Source organism: Mirounga leonina, unplaced genomic scaffold (assembly GCF_011800145.1).
Source record: "Mirounga leonina isolate KUSES-001 unplaced genomic scaffold, KU_Mleo_1.0 Mir_129, whole genome shotgun sequence".
In the NCBI taxonomy this organism is placed as follows: Eukaryota; Metazoa; Chordata; class Mammalia; order Carnivora; family Phocidae; genus Mirounga; species Mirounga leonina.
Window position 1 is genome coordinate 14,994,128 of NW_023270323.1, and position 17,581 is coordinate 15,011,708.

The window sequence follows — 17,581 nt, forward strand, 5'->3', positions numbered from 1 at the left end:
GCACCCCTTAAAACCAATTTCTAAAATAACACAATAACAATCATTGGAGGAGATGTGAAGAAATGGGGACCCTCTCAAATCACTGGTAGTAATGTAAAATGGTACAGTCACTTTGAAAAACAGACTGGCAGTTCCTCAAAAGGTTAAATATAGTCACCATGACCCAAAATTTCACTCCTAAGTGTATCCCCAAGAGAAATTTAAAAATATATCTACATTTTAAAAACTTATACACGAATGTTCATAGCAGCATTATTCATTCATAACAGTCAAAAGGTAGAAACAATCCAAAATGTCTATCCACAGATGAATGGATAAATAAAATATGGTATATCCATTCAATGGAATATTATTTGGCTAAAAGTGGGAACTAAGTACTGATAGATGTTACTTGGATGAACTTTGAAAGCATGCTAAGTGAAAGAATTCAGACACCAAACACCACATTTTATATAATTCCATTCATATGAAATATCCAGAATGGACAAATCCATGGAAACAGAAAGTAGATTAGTAGTGCTAAGGGGCTGGGAGAGGTGTGGGGGAAAGTAGGGAATGACTGATAATGGGTATGAGGTTTCTCTTTGAAGTGATGAAATGTTCTACAGTTGATTATGGTAATGGTTGTATAACCCTGTGAATATACTAAAAATCATTGAATTGTACACTTTAAATGAATGAATCATATGGTATTGTGAATGACATCTCAATAAAGTTGTGATTTTTTTTTAAAGCGAGTTAGCTTTATATCTATAGACTTGGAGAGATGACCATGGTACACTTTTAAGTGAGAAGAGAGTTCTGAAGTAATATATACTATGATTCCATTTTTCTGTTAAAAATATGAACATATGTTTGTATGAGCATGAAAAAATTGCCAAAGGATATATACTGGGCTGTTAACATTGGGAAGTAGGAAGGAAGGGTGTGAAGACAATGGGAGACTATTAATTTTTATTTTACACAAAAGTGGATTGTTTTCATTTTTTTAAATGGGCATATAGGACCATGTATCCAAAAAAAGTGAAATAAAGGAAGAAAATAAAAATTATTTTAAAGATCTTGCGGAACAGCAAGAAAGGGAATTGGAGGAGGGGAGAGAGTGGAGGCAGAAAGAAGAAATAAGGCAATCGGGCTTGCTGGAGGTGATGAGGGCTTGCCCAAAAGCAATACAAATTAAAAGGAGACAGATTCCTAAGACTTTGTGTAAGTAGAGCAAGAAATAGGACTTTGTTACCAGGTGAAGATGAGATCACTCAAAGAGAAAAGGAGTTATTGCTAATTCAAGATTCCAGGCGGTCTAAAAATAAGGAGATGGTCCTAGAATTTGGCTTTGAGTTGGAGGTGTTGGCTGGCTCATCAGACGGAGACCCATGATAGATGAGTGCTTTGGGGAGTCATCTGGAAAAAGATAATATTATACAGAGGGAGAGACCAAAGTATTAGAAAAGAGAAGACCAAGGGCACGGTATTGAAGACCACATTACCATCCTGGAATTCCTGTGAAGGAATATGTGAGGAAGTAGTCAGAGGAAAAAGGGGGGGGGCAATCCAGGGGATTGCAATGACATGCCAGGAAGGGAAGGAGTGGCCAGATTCAAAGAGGATAGGGTGGTGAAGCAGGAGACCACAAAGCAGTCAGTGGAACTGGGTGCCTGGAAAGTCATTCCTCGTGCATCCATAAGGGAACATTTTCAACAGAGTGGGTGTGGAATCCAGATTTTGGGGGGCTGAGAATTAATCAAAGACCAGACTAAAGAGGAAGTAGCAAGAGAACACTATGCTTTTGAGAAACTTCTTATCGAGGGGAAGGGAAGTAATGAAATAGGAATTTGACTGAGAAAGCAGTTTGTATGGAAGGTGTTTTTAGGATGGAGGAAATATGCCCGTGTTTATAGGCATTTGAGAGGGAAGGTTTAGACACGTTTAAGAGAGTCTTGGGAGAGGACAGAAATAAGAATAACAACTGGTATACCGAGTTAAGCTTGGAAATAGAACAAGGACTTTCATATTCTAAGAGCGGGGAGAGAGTGAGAGAGAATTATTAAAAATAAAAAGGTGGTGGGGTTTTTTGTTTGTTTGTTTTTGGTTTGGTGATTTTTTGTTTTTGTTTTTGTGTTTTTGTTTTTATTTTGTTTTGTTTTGTTTTGTTTTGGTGAAGAGAAATTGAGCCCCCATGCAGGGGTGATAATTAAAGTAGTTAACAAACAGTGCAGAGTGTTGCGCTGAAGCAGGAACGAGTAGGCCCCCAACTCTCTTCCATGTTAACCCTAGTTGCTGGTTCTGGCAAGGTCTGGGGTAGAGGCTGGGGCAGCTGAGAGGCAGGCAGCAGAGTGGGGCAACAAAACTATAGGGCTTGAAGCAATATCTCTTGGCTAGAACTTTAGAAGACTGAATGAGAATGATCTAAATTCCGGGGTACCTAGGTGGCTCAGTCGGTTGGGCATCTGACTCCTGATTTGGCCTCAGGTCATGATCTCAGGGTCGTGGGATGGAGCCCCAAGTCAGGCTCCGTGCTCAGTGGGGAGTCTGCTTGAGATTCTCTCCCTCTCCCCTTCCCTGTGCTTGCGCTCACTCGCGCTCTCTCTCTCTTTCTAAAATGAATAAATAAATCGTTAAAAAAAAAGAATGATGTAAATTCCTCAAAAACAGTCATTTGTAACAAAAGAATATCATGCTATAAAATGACTAATCTTTAGCTCTCTGATGCAGAATTTTTTTATCAGATAAATAATGGATGGCTTCCATAAACTTAATGCATGTTGGCAAAAGGTCTAAAAGAGAAGGGATTGATTGAAATAAAAACTGGTCACACTTTCTGGCTTATGCTCTCGCAGCAAACAACAGTCTCTTAGTTCAAATAGGGGAAATGGGGTCACAGTGAATTTCAAAATACAGAATCTGGTGTTTGTTCAAGGTTTCCCCTCTGAACACCAGTCATAGACCTCTTTGCAACTCTGCTCTCCCACTGGAGGAAGAGAACGAGACAATGACACCTAGCACTGAAGAGAATACAGACAAGTGCTTGGGGATTCCCACATCCCAGTTGCCAAGTACATAATATGGAAACCGTCACCAAGGTGATCATATCAACCTCAGTCACATGTCAGCCTCCACAGGAAGGCACCCCTGTGTGTGTTTGTTGACACGTTGGAAATCCTTCTCCTTTACCACTCCAGAGCACTGCAGAGCTGCTGGTCTGGTGAAGCAGACTCTGAAAAATTAATATGTCCTTGATCTAGGACATGCTCTATGTGGTTGTAGCCTTTCAAAACGTAGCATTTTCTGACTGAGAGATACCTTTTATCTAATCCTAGCCATTTAGAGATGAGGAAAATGTGGCAGCCCGCTCTTTAGTAGAAGGTTAAACCAACATTTAGATCCACTTGGAAGTTTTACTCCAGGATCTTCACTTCTTTCTGGTTGGTAAGCTTCAGTTATAATGTATATGCACGTGAAGGGATTTCTGGACACATATCACTTATTTGTGATTCAAATAGAAGCCAAAATGAGACATTCTCAGACATTTTGAGGTATAAGGTGTAGGGTGGAAGGCATTATTTCTGAATGTATCGCTGCTATGTTGACGGAGCAGGACTCATGGTATAGACAGAAAACAAAACAAAAACAAAACCCAAAACAAACAAAAGAAAACAGCCTTATTCTCCTCCATCGTGCCTGTGTGAACCTGCTCTGTGGGGCTACTTTGTTTCCTGCCCCTCAGAGGAATTAATGTGCGGGCCTTATGACTCTTGGGGTCACTCTCAAATAACCAAAAGGGTCTCTGGTTACTTTTAGTCAAAAATACAGTCTTAGATCAGTAATGAATGTGTCATTATAAAAAAAACTCCATACTTCCGTGGCAAAGGGGAGTAATAGTTGGCTTCTTCTGTGTTTCTCCCAGCCTGCAGCTTCTCCCCTCCTTCTCACTCATGAGGCTGCCCAATCTTCTAGGGTTGACGCGGGGAAGAGAGAGAGCCAAGGAGGCAGAAAGAAAGGCTTTGGGGGGCTCTAGCGGGCACAGCTTCTCTGGCCCTAGCAGATGTTTCCAACTGACACTTTCTCTCATGGGCAGTTTTATAGGTTTGCCAAAGCCACCCCTCACCCCTACCACCCTGCTGAGGAATCTGTCACCACCCATTTCCTTGGCATGAGCAAGGTCATTTTGCCTCTGACTGGTAGCCTCAGAGTCTTCCTCTGGGCCCCGAGCCATGTGGAAGCAAACCTCCGGCTTCTTTCTGCCAAGGTGTCTGCCTTTCCAGGCAAGCCTCTTCGGTAGGATCAAAGTCAAGCCCACACTGTCTGTCTCACTCTCTTTAGACTTGTCTTCCGTGGGAGTAAATTACTTCCCCTACCGTGGTCTCTACCCCGTGTTCAGGCCACTTTTGCCAACTCTGGCCCTTTAGATTTCTCAAGCATGAGGCAGACACAAGCCCATGGCATTCCCCAAACGGCAGGGGACGCATCCCGAGCTCTCGACTGGACCTAAGCTGAGAGAAAATCCCCCTCCAACCTGCCCCTGGGGGTGCCTAGGAGGGACGTCTTAGAACACCTTCAGTTCCTCTACAGAAACCCTTCTCTGATCCAAGCGGCCTCACCAGCCTCCACCTCAACCTTTGCACATCTTCCAGGTAAGTGAGATGTTAAGGGGACACCCCTGTGCGAGTCCCACATCACGGTCCTGTGCCTTGCTTGGAAGGTGAGAGGGGCTGATGACTAGTATCTGGGTCCTCTGTCAAAATGGAAATAAAATAATAGCTCCCATTTTAACAACCTGTTACCAAATATATTCTCTTTCTCTTTCCAATTGCCCCTATAAAGGTTCCTAAATAGGTAGATGTTGGAAAAGTTCAAATGCCATTTCAACACACTTTGCATAATTGTGCTGTTTATCAGAGATTACTTGAATTATCGGTGGTTGGAGAAGGGTTGGCAATAACTTTGTGATACAGAGATTTTTATTACAACGAGATATACTGCAACTCAATCCACAGCAAGGATCCCAGAATCCTGGGAGTGCTCTTTATAAGTTGTGCTTCCCGTCTGTTTTTCCAACTGAACAAGGGAAGTGATCTGAATCATAAACAACAACAAATTGGCTGCCGAAGAGAAAGGAAACGAGCAAAATATAGACTTTCTTTATAATCCTACGTGTTTTGTTATGGTTTCCATTAGATAACAAGGTCTCTTATATCAGAAGAACCATGGCCCCTACTCATATAGATGGACACCTGTGCTCTTCACTGGACATTGGTCAGCAGATTTGGTAGAGCAGCACGGTGTCCAAATCATGGTGCCTCATCGTGGTCCTGGAGAGTGATTATGTCTCTGAGTATTGATCTCCATCCTGCCCCACGACATCTATGGTTGGGATCTATTGCCAGGCCTTAAACCCTGTTCTTTCTGTACTTAGCCCTTTCCTCAAAGCCTGAAGTGTTTTTGGAACACTGTCAACAAATCATTTAAGACTACAGGACGACTCTATGTACATTTTTTAAAAAGACAACCAGTTCTAGGAAAGTATTTCGATCTTACACCCATACATGATTTAAAATATTGAAGGTTGTATTGAGTACACAGTGAACACATTTTAATGGGTGCGATTCCAAGAGCAATAAAAGAAAGATAAAAGAAAGATAAACTTATGTGTTTGGGGGTTTTTTTGAAGATTTTATTTATTTGACAGAGAGATAGAGCACAAGCAGGCAGAGTGGCAGGCAGAGGGAGAGGGAGAAGCAGGCTCTCTGCTGAGCACGGGGCCTGACGTGGGGCTCGATCCCAGGACCCCGGGATCATGACCTAAGCCAAAGGCAGACGCTCAACCGACTGAGCCACTCAGGCGCTCCGATAAACTTGTTTTGTTTGTTATCGGTTCTCTTGAAGCTTCACTAGAACTCTCATAACATTAACAGATCTAATGGATCTGCTTACAGCAACCAGCTCTCCTTCATGGCCACTATTTTAACATAATATTTTAGCTGTCAATATCACTGTCAGGAATACAATTTATTTCACACTTCAGGTTTATTTGGATGGACATTTTGGAGATGAAGGTGGCAGTGATTTAATGCTGCTGACAAATGGCGCTGAGCCTGCTATCCTTACAAATTCAAGTTGGTTTCTTAAGCAAAAGTGGGCCTGACTCTAAGTGAAAATGAAAATGTTCACATAAATTAAACATAGTACAGGGGTTCTCAATCTTTCCATGGAGAAAAGGACAAGTAAGGACATTCTATAAATTCAGGACCCTTTTTCCAAGAAAGGCAGTGACTTAGTCATGGGCAGGTCAGAATCCCACCTCTCCTCTTCCACCCCCCCCACCCCAGGTTCTGACTCGGGGATCTGAGGGGGAACCAAGCATTTGTCTTTTTCTTAAAGCCTTCACTGGTGATTCTGGTGTGCAGCAGTGTCGAGGGGATCACAAACTGGATGGATCCAGAACTTTTAAAAGAATGGACTGGAAGAAAGTCTAGCTAGAGGGTTCCTTCAGGTATTGCAGAGAGAAATGTATGGCATAGAGGGGGGTGGAGTGAGGAGGTCCTCACATCGGAGCTGGGGTTCATTCACGGATGGGACTCAAGCAAGTCTTAACCTTGAGGGACTCACAGATCACTTTGAGAGTGTGATGAAAGATAAAGTTACTCTCCTCAGAATCTCTGAAGAGATTCTAGATTAGAATTAAGTTTTTGTTATTTTAACTAGATAGATGACACTCGCATTCCTTCAGGTAAGGTCCCTGGTCTCAAGAAGCTCACCGTCTAGTAGCCAAGCGAAAACAGTGACAATAAATCAATATACACATAGGTAAGCAAGGGTTGCAAGAGTTGTGGGGAAGGGAGCGTTCTGGAATGTTTCAACGGATGAAAAGAGATGCGCGTGGTACGCAGGCCCCCCCAAAGGAACTGCGGTCGTCCTAAGGCGGGTTGATAAAGGAGGTGCTACTGTGGGAGCCCCACAAGGCTGCCTTTGGAGTAGAAGGCCACAGGGCGCGTGCGGTAAAAATGGCATCGCTCCAGGCTGCTGCCCCAGGTCACTGACGTGGTGCCACTGGTAGGCTGAGGTCGGGCGGGGGGGTAGAGTTATTAAAATGCGATGAGTACAGTTTTATCACAGACTCCGAGGAGACACGGGGAAGAGAGCAGGCTGGCGCTGGGAGGGCGGCCTTGGAGTCCGCTGCGCCCCGCCAGGGTCAGAAGTTGGCCCGGTGTTTGTTCTTCCCGAGCACAGAAAACCGCGGGAGAGCGCTGAGCGGCGGAGAACTACATTCGGCCAGTGGGCATGAAAATGACTTTGAGCTGCTCTGTGCAAAAACCCTAGGTGTGTGGACAGAAGGCAGCCAGCCAGAAGGTTACAACAGGTCAAGAATCAATAACCACCAGGCGGAGGATCCCAGATTCTGTCCTTCCTTTTGTTGGGCGAGGAGCGCCGGGCACACGCGTCCACAAAGGCTTTGGAAAGAAGCGGTTCGGCAGACCCCACGCGGCTCCAGTCCCGGGTAACTACTAGGGGCCCCGAGGGGTGCCGGCAGCTGGAGGCTCGGGGGGTGCCGGGGGGCTCGGCTCTCAGGGCCTCACGGCGGGGACCCCAGAATAAGTCGGGGGCGGGCCGCGGCGCGGCGGGCGGGGGCGGGCGGGCGAGCAGATCCCACCCCTTCCTGAAGGAAGCGCCCTCCTCGCCGCCGCTGCCGCCGCTGCCGCCGCCGCAGGTCACGGCCCCGCGAGGCGACCGCGGCCCCGCCGCACCGGAGCAGGTAGGCGCGGCGTCCGCGGCGCCCCCTCCTTCGCCCGGGCCGCCGGGCAGCCAGGGGGCGTCGGGCCCGGCTCCGCGCCCAGCCCGGAGGCGGAGACCGGAGGCGGCGGGCGCTGCGGCGGGACTCGGGGCGGCGGGGTCCTCCCGGCTGTATGCGTGGGGGGGGGACACGCTCCGCTCTGCCCCAGCCCCGGAGCGCCCCGGGCGCGGGTCCACCCGCCCGAGCCCCCGCGGGCGAGGCGCGGGGGTCCGACAGCGCCCCGGGGTCCCCGCCGGCTCTCCCCCGCGCGTGAGCGCCGAGCCGCCGCGCCTCGGTCCCCGCCGCCGCCGCCGCAGTGCTGTCCGCCGAGCCCCTGCGCCGCCCGCCGGCTGCGGCTCGGTCCGGTCCTTTGACAGGTGTCCCCACCCGCCGCCCCATCCGGATACCCCGGCCTTCTGTTGTCGGGAAGCGACCCCAAATTTGGCCTCCCGGACTCTCTGCCACTCGCTGTTCACTTTACCGTTAGCCAAGTCAGGCTGGCTCGGGAAAGGAGGGATCCGGGAAGGAGGCACTAACTTGCCTGGCCCTGTGCACCGCCCTCCACTCTAAATGCACAGTCTTGCTTTCCTCTCCTGGGGGCACGCTGAGAAAGACGTGGGGTTTTCTGTTTCTCCGCGGAGGCAGCGGTGTGGGGGGGCGAGGGGGGGCGGTTACCGAGGCCGTTTGGTCATCCATTGCAATGAAAGAGTGATTAGCTTTGGATTATGGAGAAAGACCTCGTTTAGTGGTTTTCTCCTCCTTTAATGGATCAAATAGAGAATGAGTGTTTTTCCCATTTGAAATTCATGTTCCCTTTCTCTCTACTCATCCCTCTTGTCCGTTCACCCCTACCTCCAGAGCACTTTATTATATCCCGAACACTTCGCTGATTTTGTCAGGTTTATTCCGGCCAGAATGTCTTTCACAGCTGAGCCAGGATTTTGACTGCAAATGTGAGAACATAGCCAGTTGGGGTGGAAGCCTTTCCTTCAGTGAACCCATTCTGACTTACTACATGCGAGGTCTTGTTTGGGAACCAGAAATACTAATGATATGTTAAAAAAAAAAAAAAAAAAAGGTACTGGATCCATTACAGTAACGAAGCCAAACGGTAATAATAGTTTCTGCTTCTTCATTTCTCTGCTTGAATCAAAGGCAAGTTTTTTTATAATGCAGGGCTGTAACACCATCCTGGGCTGCAGTTCGTCAAAAAGATAGGCGAATGTGAATATATAAACTCCGTGGTAGCAGTTAATAAGTTGACCTACTTAAAGTTTTCGAGAAAAAATTGTTAGGCTCATATATGTGACATTTGCAGATGAAAGAATTTTAGTCTCAGCTCTCATGCATTAAATCCCAAACTTCTTTTTCTATGTGTCCTAGAGACACCATGTTTCTAAGATTAGCTATAGCTGTCATCTCTTAAATAGAAATGTGAGTTTAATCTTCAAAGCATAGCATAGGAATTTTAATGGTGTGTCCTTCATTTATACATTATTTGGTAAATGTTTTGTGAGCTCCCCAAGTTGGAAGCTCAAAAACTGGACGTGGTAAATAAAAGGATAAAGAAATTTTGCTGACAATGATAACTACTTGGTAGATGTTACGACATTGAACAAACACATTAAAGGATTTGGAAAGTGCATGTTTATTAAATCTGCCATTAGCAGAAGGCAATCTGTTTGGATTATTTAAATTGCTGTTAAAGTGCCTTTATGGCAATTGCTTAATTCACATATTTCTCATCAAATGCCTTTTACAGATTGCTTTGTGGAGGAAATAGTTTGCTCTATGGAATAATTTTTTGTATGAACACAGTAATGCCTAATGTTTAGGCTTTGTTCTAGAACTACCACCATCATGCGTACAATGACCTTGCAGGGGTTTCTGTGCTTACTTTACCTGCTGTGTGATCATCAACAGGGACAGCACTTTGCTTTACACTCTTGTCTGTGCCCCTGCTTTGTTTCCCCTGTGACCTAAGCACACCTCTGCAGTACAATGGCTAGATTAGCAGGGCAGCCTGCAGTCATGAAAGAGGAAAAGCTAGCTGGCCCCTGCAATTTTAGCCATTTGCTTTCACTATAATCTGGCCACTAGGGATCATTTCAGTAACCAATTAAGCAAGACAGACACTGACGGGATAATGTATTACCTCTCAGTTTTCCCCTCCACCAGAAGAATATGTAGCACTCAGAATCCACACTACAGTGCTAATTAGGTTCTGTGAGGCTCAAATAAGATTTGTGCTAAAGTTCTCAAAAATGTGATACAAACACCCAAGTGTTACTGAATCTGGGTCTACACTCATGACAAGGCTAGGAACACAGTCCGGTGGGTAATAAATGTTTTCCTTATCCTAAGGTTAGCAACAGAAATGCATCCCTACTTATTTTAACTGCAGACTTTTCTTCCTGGATCTGATGGTGCCTTGTGTCCTGATGGTTTTTCATAGATTGTTCTAAGTACTTTCAAACTAGCTTATAAGTTAGTAGAACTTTAACAAGTTGTTGTTATCACCAAATATCATTTCCTGGCAGGGTTGGATTTTGAAAGATAGCTTGTGGCAATGGAAGGTCTTAATGCAAAGAGATTTTAGACAAACCAGTTGGAATGATAGTTTGAGATAATAATGCAATCTTTGGGCACTGGCCTTCAAATATCAACCTCACTGCAGTTTAAGTCAAGCCAGCGCTGTTGAGTTGGGTTTGGAACTCTTTTACCAAGTAAGAAATTAGCATTTTTCTTTTAGCATCTGTAAATGGCCTTTCTCTATATTAGTGCTGTCCAATAAAACTTTCTGTAGTTCCATAATTTGTCCAACGTGCTAGCCACAAGCCAAATGTGGCTTTTGAGCACTTGAAATGTGCCTGCTACAATGGAGAGATTCAATTTTAATTTTAATTAATTTAAATAGCCACATGGGACTAGTGGCTATCATGCTGGACAGTGCAGCTCTAAATTGTCTTTACCTGTTTCCTGGAGAGATAACATTTGATGGCAATTCTTTTTTTATTTTAGGATTTTATTTATTTATTTATTTATTTATTTATTTATTTATTTATTTATTTAGAGAGCTGGGGTGGGCAGTGGGGGAAGGAGAGAGAGAATACCAAGCAGACTCTGCACTAAGCATAGAGCCCGACTTGGGGCTCGATATCACAACCCTGAGATCATGACCTGAGCTGAAATCAAGAGTTGGACACTTAAGTGACTGAGCCACCCAGGTGCCCCTGATGGCAATTAGTCTTTAGAAGAAAGTGGAAATAGGCATTGATAGAACCAGGAATTAAGATTTCACTCTGTCATCCTGTTGTTACAAAAAAACACTAGCATTTACTCTAAAGCTGAAGTTCCATTCCACTCTAAAAATAAAGTTTCCCTTTTTAATTTATATATATTTGCTAGCCACGAAAATAAACATTGCCGAGAGTTGTTTAGATGCTTGGCCCCATGAGTCTGTGTTCTTGAGCTTCCTTGAATTTGGCTCTCTTGCACATTATAGAATCATTTATTCTTTTTTTTTTTAAAGATTTTTATTTATTTATTTATTTATTTATTTATTTATTTATTTATTTATTTGAGAGAGAGAATGAGATAGAGACAGAGAGAGCATGAGATGGGGGAGCAGAGGGGGGGAGGGAGAAGCAGACTTCCTGCTCAGCAGGGAGCCTGATGCGGGACTCCAGGATCATGACCTGAGCTGAAGGCAGTCGCTTAACCAACTGAGCCACTCAGGCGCCCCTAGAATCATTTATTCTTAAAGTCAGCTTCTGCACTTTAAAATTTTTCAGGGGGAGGGATATTTGAAGAGAGGTAGAAGGTGGGGGTGATGCACAATCATTCCCCCTTCCAATCCTCATTCCTCTCTAACAGTCACAGAAACCCTGTGAAAAATCCGACAAATGAGTACCCCTGCCTCAAGGAGTGGCTGAAGCCACTTGGGGATGCTTGCATAAATTTAAGAAATGTTCCATATAATCCTTTTTTTTTTTTTTTGAGATTTACACAATAACATGGTAAAGCCTCTAAGAGGAGATACATATACTTGTTTAACTTTTTTATTATGTTTCCAAAAATTTTTCATACAACCCTTACAGTATTTTTCAAACCATGTATCCTGAGTCATGGAATTGATTTAAAAGGTTAGGGTCAGTGTTTTTTTTGTTTGTTTGTTTGTTTGTTTGTTTGTTTAATGAAATGGAATATATAGTAGAATAGGAATTCTCCCTATGCATCCCTCTTAGTGGGGGCTGGTAGTGATTGATGAAATTTTTGGTTCTCCCATGTATGGCAAATACAAGGCTACAGGGAGGTTGGTGATTAAAAGCACTACATTAACAGGACCCTTGGGTTCACATCCTGACTCTGCACTGCCCAGTCCATAGATAGTGAGGACTTTATAATCAGGGTCATTATTTGTAGTATTATTATATAAGTGTATATATGTCTCTTAGATCATGATATAAAATACTGCCTCTGAAACTAGGCTTGGGACCCACTTTGGGGAAACACTGATCTAAGACCTGTGTAATCACTAATAATAACCCGCAAATCATTGAGTACTTCCCAAGGGCTCCCCACTGAGTGCTTTACATGGATTATTTTGTTTCTCCCGACAGTCCTGTGAGCCCTGCCACAATCCCACAGTACCTCCGTCCCAGGAAGTCAGAGGGGCAGGATCTGAGCTCCAGGCAGTCTGGTGCCAGATCCCACGAGTTCAGCCACCTCACCTTCCACATTGCAGTGTGACAGTGATACACAGAGGGACCCCTGCAGACCTGTGAGGCTCATGGTAGAGCCTTGCACAAGTGTAGAAACGAGCAGACCACAGCTGTTTTCTGTGTAAGATGAGTCCTGATGGGTTGAGAGAGGAGTCACTGCATTATATTTAGGCTAGGAGAGACCTCGCAGCTGCCAGCCTCTGGCCTCTGAAAGTGAAGCCCTGGGTCAGGAAGCCTGGGGACCAAAGAAACCCAAATGACCCTGAGACTGACTACAAATTGTACAGGCTTCCTTCCCTCCTAACCACTCGCTAACTTCTGCACACTGCTTTGTAGCAAATCATCACAAATGGTCTAAATAGATAAGGTCCATCCCATAAATCTCCCACTTTTTACTACATTCTAAATTGTCTTTCACAATCACTCTTTGCCTGTAAGTGCTTCATGATATGTATGTATTTTAATATGTAATTGACATATAACATTGTATTAGTTCCAGATGTACAACATAATGATTAGATATTTGCATATATTGCAAAAGGACTAAATCAGTCCAGTTAACATCCCTCACCACATATAGTTCCAAATTTTTTTCTTATGATGAGAACTATTGAGATCCACTCTCCTAGCAACCTTCAAATACACAATACAGTATTATTAACTATAGTCACCATGCTACATTATATCCCCAAGACTTTTTTATAACTGGAATTTTGTACCTTTTGATTTAATTTTTAATATAATAAATGGAAAACAATGTTTTTAAAGAATTTTATGTACAGGGGCGCCTGGATGGCTTAGTTGGTTAAACGTCTGGCTTCAGCTCAGGTCATGATCCCAGGACCCTGGGATCAAGTCCTGCATCAGGCTCCCTGCTCAGCGGGAAGCCTGCTTCTCCTTCTTCCTCTGTCTGAGGCTCCCCCTGCTTGTGCTCTCTCTCTCTGTCAAATAAATAAATAAAATCCTTAAAAAAAAAAAAAGAATTTTATGTACAAGGAGGGTCTTAAAATTGAGGCTGGAAATCTTTTTTTTTTTCCTCCCCTAGTGCAATCTAGAAAGTAAAACCAAATTCATTTTGGAAGTAGATTTCAGTTTTCCCTAAAGGTCAAACTAAATAAAAGTGATCACATGTCCATAGACTTCATCAGGTAGAATAGAAGAGGCAACAGCTTGTCATCATGGTTACTTTTCTTCTTTAAAAACTACAGTACGTCCTTGAGACATTCAGATTTCGTTCAAGGCTGCAGAGGCGTCCACCTCTGGAGACAGTGGTACAGACTTTACCTGAGGAGTACAAAGGAGTCCAGTGAAGTGTCTTTGGAAAAGTGTTGAAAGTCGTCTAATACTTTTAGGCAAGTGTAGACAAAGCTTAAGAAGCAATTGTGATTAACTATGGCAGTAGAGGAAATTAGCCTGTAGTTTAAATGGTGTTATTGAACTCTGCAGTAATCATAATGAATTATAATAGTTTTCAACTGAATGTAAACATAAATGTCTCCAAAAATAGCATAGCCTTCCTGGTCATCAAACATTTCATTTATTAACAAAGTAGACTTCTTCCTGTTTTTTTTTTACACTTATAATGACTTAGCTGCCAAATAAATATTTTAAATGGTAATAATTGGAAGTTTTAAAGCAGAATTAAAACTGTATATAGCCGAGGGGCACCTGGATGGCTCAGTTGGTAGAGCATGTAATGTTTCATCTGGGGGTTGTGAGTTCAAGCCCCATGTTGGGGGTAGAGATTACCTTAAAAAAAAAAAAAAAAAAGGGCTTCTGGGTGGCTCAGTTGGTTAAGTGTCCGGCTCTTGATCTCAGCTCAGGTCTTGATCTCAGGGTCATGAGTTCAAGCCCTGTGTTGGGCTCCACACTGGGTATGGAGCCCCCTTTAAAAACAAAAAACAGAGGCACCTGGGTGGCTCAGTCGTTAAGCGTCTGCCTTTGGCTCAGGTCATGATCTCGGGGTCTTGGGACGGAGACCCACGTTAGGCTTCCTGCTCAGTGGGGAGTCTGCTTCTCCCTCTCTTTCTGCTCCTCCCCCACCCCCACTCATGCTCTCTCTCTCAAATAAATAAATACAGTCTTTAAAAACAAAAAACAAAAGCAAAAGACAAACAAAAACAAAAAAAAAGAAAAAAACTGTACATAGCCAAAATGGACATTATAGTATTTAAACTGGTCTGATTAATAAAACAGTCTTTCAGATTATCTTTCATTCTATTGATTCATGAGTGAAAGGTGTTAAAATTAAGAAATATTGATACCATTATGAAGCATTTACAGAAATATTATTTTTTACTGCACTTGGAATGTTTGTAAATTAGAATTAGAATTCTGTAATGTAATTGTCCTGGAATTTCTAGTGGAAATATATCTCCTGGAATTCCTAAATTCTACTTTTCACTAAAACTTGAAATGTATTTACATAGAAACACTAGTAACTAAAATATACCTACATGCAGTGGCAGGCATATTAACTTACGGGTGACAGTTTTTCTTTCTTATAGTATTATGTTCCCACATGCCCTAGACTTACGTCATTTTGAAAAATTTTCCAGTCTTGTCAGTGACAGCACAGTGTTCACAAGAACAATATTTGTCACCCTGTAATTTTAACAGCTAATAGAATTGTTCCTGAATAAGCTGATTCTTTTTTCTGTGACATTTGATTGGTGTTTTTCCATTTTAATTTGAGCTTATATGTGACATAAAAATTGACGTATATGAAAAGGGGTGGATTGCCATTTGTATACCCAAATTTTGATTTTCTATGTATGCATGTAAAAATAAAGACAAAGTTTTTCCATTGACTGATTTGGGGAAAGGATACCGTTGTGATCAAATAGTGGCACATGGTGAGCTTTTAAGATCAGGCCACTGAAGGGTGCCTGGGTGGCTCAGTTGGTTAAGCGACTGCCTTCGGCTCAGGTCATGGTCCTGGAGTCCCAGGATCGAGTCCCACATTGGGCTCCCTGCTCGGCGGGGAGTCTGCTTCTCCCTCTGATCCTCTTCCCTCTCGTGCTCTCTGTCTCTCATTCTCTCTCTCTCAAATAAATAAATAAAATCTTAAAAAAAAAAAAAGATCAGGCCATTGAACAAAGTGAGTGTTTACTTACAGGGCCATAAATTTGGCAGTTCAGCAATGGTGTTCTTTATTAGCTATTGGACAATATTTGTGCCATCCTTAGCATGGTCCCTCGCCCAGAGTAACTTTTTTTTCTTCACTGTTACTTCCTCCTTATTCATAACACAGGTTTTAACTCATTTCATCACATGGGAAATGAAAGAGGATTGTTCTGGATGATAACTGCTGAGCGTTTCTAAGAGCTAGAAAAAGCCTTAGGAAGTTAGATAATTTATTTCTTAGAGTCTTTGCATGACCACAGTCATCACAGAAAGATGATGTGTAGACTCCATTCTACTTTTAGCCTATGAATATTTTACACCAGTTGACATATTGTCTATCCAGGCTGACTTCACAGGACTCTGATGTTGAACCTAGGCTCATTTCAGGTTCAAGTATCGCCTGGATTGCTTGCTTGTGGCACATTTACCTTGTCTTTCCAGTTAAATCATTGTTTCTTTGCCTGTAGAAATTATATTATGTAAATTTTTTGTATCACACGGGATTGTCTGGGGAGGGAGGTTGGCAAACTATTTTGTAAATAAAGTTTTATTGGAACACAGCCCTGTCCATTGGTTGCATATTCCCTGTGACTGCTTCTGCATTACCACCATAGGGTCAAGTAGTTCCAACAGCCCATCTGGCCCATGATGCTGAAAATCTCCACTCTCTGGTTCTGTATAGGATAAGTTTATCAATCCCCATTCATGTGATACTCTTCTTACGGCATCCTTGAAGAAAATGTGGGGGGAAATGGCCTATTACAAATTATATATAGTGAATTGTTCCCTGTAGGAGCAGATTTCACATCTGAATGACTAAATGAGTGACTATTATCTTCCCTCTTCCTATGGCACTATCCATTGGCTGTGAAAGAAGGTGTCCTCAGCATATGCTTAGGTGTCTTACAGACCTGGCTCACTAGCTGTGTAACCTTGAGTAAGTTACTTAATCCTTTTCCAGCTGTTATAGGTACTGTGGTACTTATTGGTGGGAGGCAATTCTCCGTGCGTCCCATGCATTTTGACCGGTCTTTACAGAGAGGCACTGGCTGCACTTTTGTCCTGGGCTGTCTTTTCAAGCATGTTTGTGTAGTAAACAGTCTTGGATGATAGAGGTAGTGTTGTCCTCAGAAGCAAGGGGCAGGCACGCTTCCATCTAGTATAACAGATGTGAGTTGCCCCAGGTCGGAGTCCCTCTCCAGGGACTGTGTGTGCAGGTGTCACATGGCCCTCTTTGTGACACCTGCAGGCATTGGAGCTGGAGGACTCTTACAGAAAATGCAAAAACTCTGGCTACTGCTACTGCCGAGAGTAAAAAAGTCCTTTTCCCTGTCCCAGGAGCCCTGGGTCTTCCGCCAGCCTCCATGGAACTGTGGCAGGATGACTTGTGCACATAGCATAAAATCCCAGAACTTCCAGTTCTCAGACACCTATTCCGTGGGGTTATTATGTAACTTGAATAAGGTAATGAATAGAAGACATTTAACACAGTGCCTGGCAGACAATAAGTGCCCAATAAATGTTAGCTATTAATTATTATCTAGCTGTTTATTAACTCTGATGTGTGAAGGGGAGTCGCAGTTTTGTGTGTCCAACTTATATCTTAAGATAGTGGTTTTTCAAATTGTAGGTCACCAGGGCTATGAAAACAGTGAAGTAGATTAATTTTTCTAATGAAACAGAAATTACAATATAATAGAATAATAAAGAAAATATCCAAGTGCAGAATTCATAGTAAGGAAAAATATTGATTTGTAAAACATTTCAATTATATACATATGTACATGTATATTTGATTGTGATATAAAGTATTTTTTTAAAAGATTTTATTTATTTATCTGACAGAGAGAGACACAGCAAGAGAGGGAACACAGGCAGGGGGAGTGGGAGAGGGAGAAGCAGGCTTCCCGATGAGCAGGGAGCCCGATGCGGGGCTCGATCCCAGGACCCTGGGACCATGACC

At 43.3% G+C, this 17,581-nt stretch overlaps 1 protein-coding gene across 3 annotated transcripts in view; it reads left to right on the plus strand.

The window, feature by feature from the left end:
- The first annotated feature begins 7,353 nt into the window (after positions 1–7,353).
- The window catches only part of TMEM150C (transmembrane protein 150C), a 71,801-nt gene continuing 61,573 nt past the window's right edge, over positions 7,354–17,581 (plus strand). The window contains exon 1 of one of the 3 annotated variants that reach the window (XM_035004672.1): positions 7,354–7,495. The gene's annotated coding sequence lies outside the window, so the exon portion shown is untranslated. Of the gene's footprint in view, positions 7,496–7,687; positions 7,751–17,581 lie in introns of those variants that run through there. The other 2 variants (XM_035004671.1, XM_035004669.1) reach the window with 2 other exon arrangements.